Source organism: Zalophus californianus, chromosome 14 (assembly GCF_009762305.2).
Source record: "Zalophus californianus isolate mZalCal1 chromosome 14, mZalCal1.pri.v2, whole genome shotgun sequence".
NCBI classification, from domain to species: domain Eukaryota; kingdom Metazoa; phylum Chordata; class Mammalia; order Carnivora; family Otariidae; genus Zalophus; species Zalophus californianus.
The window spans coordinates 55,165,368-55,170,361 of record NC_045608.1 but is presented as its reverse complement, the minus strand read 5'-3'; the positions used below and the strand labels follow the sequence as shown (position 1 = coordinate 55,170,361).

The following is a 4,994-nucleotide window of genomic DNA, read 5'->3' as shown; positions in this document are numbered from 1 at the left end:
TACTCCTGTTCCAACCATTCCATCTATATTCTGAACAGCAACAAGATTGAAAGGGAGGAAAAAGGACACGTGTCCTTCCTTTCATGACATTTTCAGGATCTTTCACATGCCAATTCTACTTGTTTCTCTTTGACAAATCTTAGCCACAAATCTGTTTCTCGCTGAAATGGTGCTTGGGAAACCATCTGCTAAGAAATAACAAGTTCTAATATTGTGAAAGAAGGTGAGAATGGATACTGGGAAGCATTTTCTACCAAAGAAAGAAACTAATATAAAGGGGGAAACAAATAACCTAGAAGAATAACAAAATGTAATGAGTGAACACAGGAAAGTACTTCTGACTTGGAAAACATTTCACCATCATGAAAAATAGTTCTTGATACATGAAAAATATTGTAACAAACAGATAAAAATGAGAAGAGCAAGAAGGAGTCCTAATCAAGGTATGAGATCCAAAAACTACTCAATAGTGAGGAGAGAGAGTAGTAGTTCAGAATCTTCAGACCCCTGGAAATGGTGTGTGCAGCAGGGGGAGTAGAATGCTATTGTGGTGGAGACATAAGGATAAGAAGGTAAGTTGAATTTAAGATACTGAGAACTGCTAATGACAGACTGAATACATTCTTGGCGTTGATTAACAGTCAAGAAATTTTGACCATTCTATTATTTTTGTTGATGTTTAGCTATTAATTTTTTTTCATTTTTAATCATCATTGCTCCATTATTTCTGGAAACTTATAACCAGTACCTTCAACGTTCAATATTGCAGATAGTGCAAATTTTGGCTTGGCTACTATTCCAGTTAGGACACCTTGAAACATCATTGTTAGTTTATAACAGAGAGGGAGTCACAGCATGGAAACGTTATCAATGCCCTGGTGCATCCTGTTTGGTTGAAATTATATTCCTCGGAGGCACAGGCACCAATGAGAATGCGTGTAACAAATGTGAAATGGGCTCTTATGATGAGCCAGCTTTTTAAACTTAAGCAACTGATTTCTTCCCTCCATTCAGACACAGGAGCCTTCTGCTTCTCTAGCCAGATAAGGAACATGCCCCTCTCTTCTCAGGGTATTGGTAGAGGGAGAATGGGATGGAGTAAGACAAGATCAACAGCTGCTTCTTGTCAGCCTCCAGGACCAGCTTGTGAAAGCAGCCATCTATCTGAAAAGGGCTCAGGCTAAACTGCAATCACTGGCCTTAGACACCCATTATTAAGAAAGCAGCAGGGAAGGAGTTTTTCTTCCTGATGCATGAATATTTGGATCAGGGGCTTTTGTTTTAGTTCTCTCGCTGGGAGGAGCTCTGATTGGTAAAGTGAAAACAAAACGTTCATGCCTCCTATATTTATGTTGCCAGTTATTTTTCTGCTTCCTGTAATTACGCAAGACATGACTAATACCAGTTTTACTGTCTGACTCATTCTGCAATGAAGACATTTGACCATATTTTCTTCTGGCCTGTGGAAATTGTGTGAGGTCACACGACCTACATAACTTTACCACAATATCCTAGGGAGAAAGGCCATGCTGTTAATAGAAAGAGCAAAAAGCTTTGCTTGTAACAATTGCAAGTACAGAAACATATCCACCCTGGAAAATGGAAGACTGTTTAAGAGAGGTCCATGAATGACGAAGTTGGATTTTTTTCTTATTTTTCACTTGATTTTCTACGTAAGGCATAAACTTTCAAACTGTTCTTTAGTGAATTAATTCCTAAGCCTGGCTTTTAAAATTCAACACACACATATTTCTAATCAAGCTCCCTGTTGAGGAGGTAATGTCTTTACCAGTGGAGAATAACTCAGGGGGAACTCAGCTTTCGCCGGGTCTCATCAGCCTGTGGGTTTGAGAGGTCACATTAGGACAACACAGAGTTAGTAACTGCCTCACCACAGGGGGTCACTGACAACCTCTAGGCTCCTTACTTGTTTCTGGGAGCCACAGGAGATATCCCCTGTGCATCTCAAGTCACGTGGTGAAAGAGGTCCTCACTCCCTGAGACATAGCATGCCCAGGCTCAGTGGCAGGTCCTGCTGGCTGGAGGCTGCGGAATATCCAGGGTGTGCATTGCTTTGCTTTTACTCTTCATTGTTCCAAAGCCTCACTACATTCCACATAGAGAGCTTAGTCCTCTCTGCAACTCCTGTTGCATGGTTATCTACTAGGATCTGAAGCAGCACAATTTATGCCAAAGTGTCCTAAGTAAAAACAGTCTCAAAGTTTTCTTTGTTGTGGTTGGTTGGTTTTTATAGCCTCTCCCTTTCTAGGGCTCAGACCTTGTCCCTGTGGGCTCAGTTGGGAGACAAATCAGAGGTCTTGGATTCCTACCCCCCTTTTCTGCCTCCAGGCACTGAGCATACTGTCCTGGGATCCAGCCTGCATACACTTACTGGGAGGGGCTGGGAGCTGCAAGGTAGTGCCAGTAAGATTACACTTCCCATACTAATTAATGCAGTATTTCCAAAAGCACTCACGGCCTTAGAGAAATATTTATAAAATTTAATGCCTCTCTCAGGACTTAAAAATAAATTTACATTTTCAATTTCACTATCAGAAGAAAATAATCGAATAGTGACAGTCACCCCGGATTGCTCGCCTAGGCTCCAGCAACTGTTGGAGGACCTGTATGGTAGCCTCTAATAATGAACTCCTCACAAGACTTGTTTTCTTGGTCTAGGGTGCAGCCTCCCAGTGACTTCAGTGTTCCCACCTCTTACATGACACCAGGTTTTGTGTGAGGGTTGGGGAAAAATCTACCCTTGGTTATCTGGACTGCAAACCAACATTGCTTACATCTAATATTTGATGCCTTCCCCACACACAAAAAGATCCCACAGTTTCTCCCCACCATGCCCCAGTTCTTACAGGGACCTCTCAAACTCTCCATCCACTTACCAACAAGCGCAAAAAGCAATTTAAGAAAAATTCACACAAGAACTCCACAGTGTTAGCCATTAAGGGAATGCAAATTAAAGCTACAACAGGATACCACTGTGTCAATTCTAAATGGTTAAAATTACAGGGAAAAAAGGTTAAAATATCAAGTGCTGGTGAGGATGAAAAGTAGCTGGAACTCTCATATACCGCTGGTGGGAAAGCAGAAGGACACAGCTGCTCAGGAAAGCAGTTCAATGGTTTCAGATAAAGTGAACAGACATTTACCATGTAATTCACAACCCAACTCCTGGGTATTTTACCAAAAAGAATGAAAACTTATGTTCACTGCAAAAAAGTTTAACTTATGTTTATATAACTTTATTGCAGTTTTATTCGTAATTGTCAACATATGGAAATAATTCAGAATCCCTTAACCCAAGAATGGATAAGCAAAGCGTCGTTATGTCATGTCAATGACATACTACTCAGCAGTAAAAAAGAAGCAAATTATTGGTTCATAATGCAACATGGAGGACTCCCACATGCATTGTGCTAAGTAAAAGTAGCCAGATCCAAAAGGCTTTATATGCTCTGATTCCCCTTATATGACAAGGCAGAACTTTAAGGATGGGAGCAAATCATTAGTTACAAGGGACAGGGGTTGGCATTGACTGTGAACGAGAAGCACAGGGAATTTTGGGGGGTTGATGGAACTGTTTTGTATTCTATATGTGTCAAAGCCAAATACTTGTGCTCCACAAAGAGTGAATTTAACTGTGTGTAAACTTTTTTTTTTTTAATCAGGCTGTTACCAGTTTCTCATGTGAGGAGCTTAGAAATCTCCACTCCATCCTAACAAGAAAAAGCTGAACAGACTAAAACAAACAAAAAACTCAGCAACTGTTCTTGGATCACTAAGAGAGGGGAATACCCAGGACAAACCACGGGCCTCAAGATTGGAGAGAACAACAGAAAAATACAGAGAATAACAACTTACCAGAGCAGGGACTGGTGAGAGGAACCTGCTGTAAGAACCAGGGCCAAGGCAGGAAAACCTGAACTCTTGACTGACGAATTACTGGAGGCTCAGCATGGACTAGTCTGAGAGTTACAAAATCCAGGGGACCTAGTCATGGTGAGGCCCCCACAATATGTGAAATTTACCTCCAGGAGCTCAACCAGATTCCCACAGTAAATATCAGAGAAAAATCCCCTTGAGCATCAGGCAGAGGGAAAGGAACCATTTTGAAGTACGCCAGATCACTCTGTTCTCCTTAAATAGGCCTGCCCTCAAGAGAAACTAATCAGAGCCTAACTTGCTGGGGTTTTATCAGAGCCTAACTGACAAGGTTAAATACCCAATTTCAACCACTCAAACCAACCTGTCACCTGGGGGACGGGATGGGGGGAGGCTGAGAAACACTTGTGAATTTCAGAGCACAGAGGCACAGGCGCAGTATAAGACTGAGACCTAATCATAGGACCATACAATATGCCCCTCCCCAGTACCTCACCACCTCATTGGTAAAGGCCAATTTACAGCAAGTCATGTCTATCTATCAAGAAAAAATAAGGCATTCCAAAGGCCAAAAGCACAATTTGGAGAGACAGAGCAGCATCAGAATCAGACATAGCATGGGTGTTGGAATTATCAGACTGGGAAGTTTTTAAACTGTGATTAATATGCTAAGAATTCTACTGGATAAAGTAGACAGTATGCAAGAACACATGAACAATGTAAGCAGAAAGATAGAAATCCTTAAGAAAAAAACGAAAAGATATGATGAAGATAAAAAAGCTGTAACAGAAATAAAGAATGCATTTGGAGGCACCTGAGTGGCTCAGTCCATTAAGCGTCTGCCTTTGGCTCAGGTCATGATCCCAGGGCCCTAGGATCAAGTCCCACATTCGGCTCCCTGTTCAGCGGGAAGCCTGCTTCTCCCTCTCCCACTCCCCCTGCTTGTGTTCCTTCTCTCGCTGTGTCTCTCTCTCTGTCAAATAAATAGATAAAAATATTTAAAAAAAAAGAATGCATTTGATAGTCTTAGTAGTAGACTAGACACAGTAGTAGACTGGACACAACCTAGAAATGAAAAGACTCTATACACTAGAATT

The 4,994-nt window shown here is 41.4% G+C and overlaps 1 long non-coding RNA gene across 1 annotated transcript; it reads left to right on the top strand.

Annotated features, from left to right (window-relative positions):
* Positions 1–342: 342 nt before the first annotated feature.
* On the top strand, positions 343–4,710 carry LOC113913243. The gene is made up of 2 exons (XR_003517129.2): positions 343–572; positions 3,684–4,710. It is a non-coding gene; the product is annotated as an uncharacterized LOC113913243 (long non-coding RNA).
* The last annotated feature ends 284 nt before the right edge of the window (positions 4,711–4,994 follow it).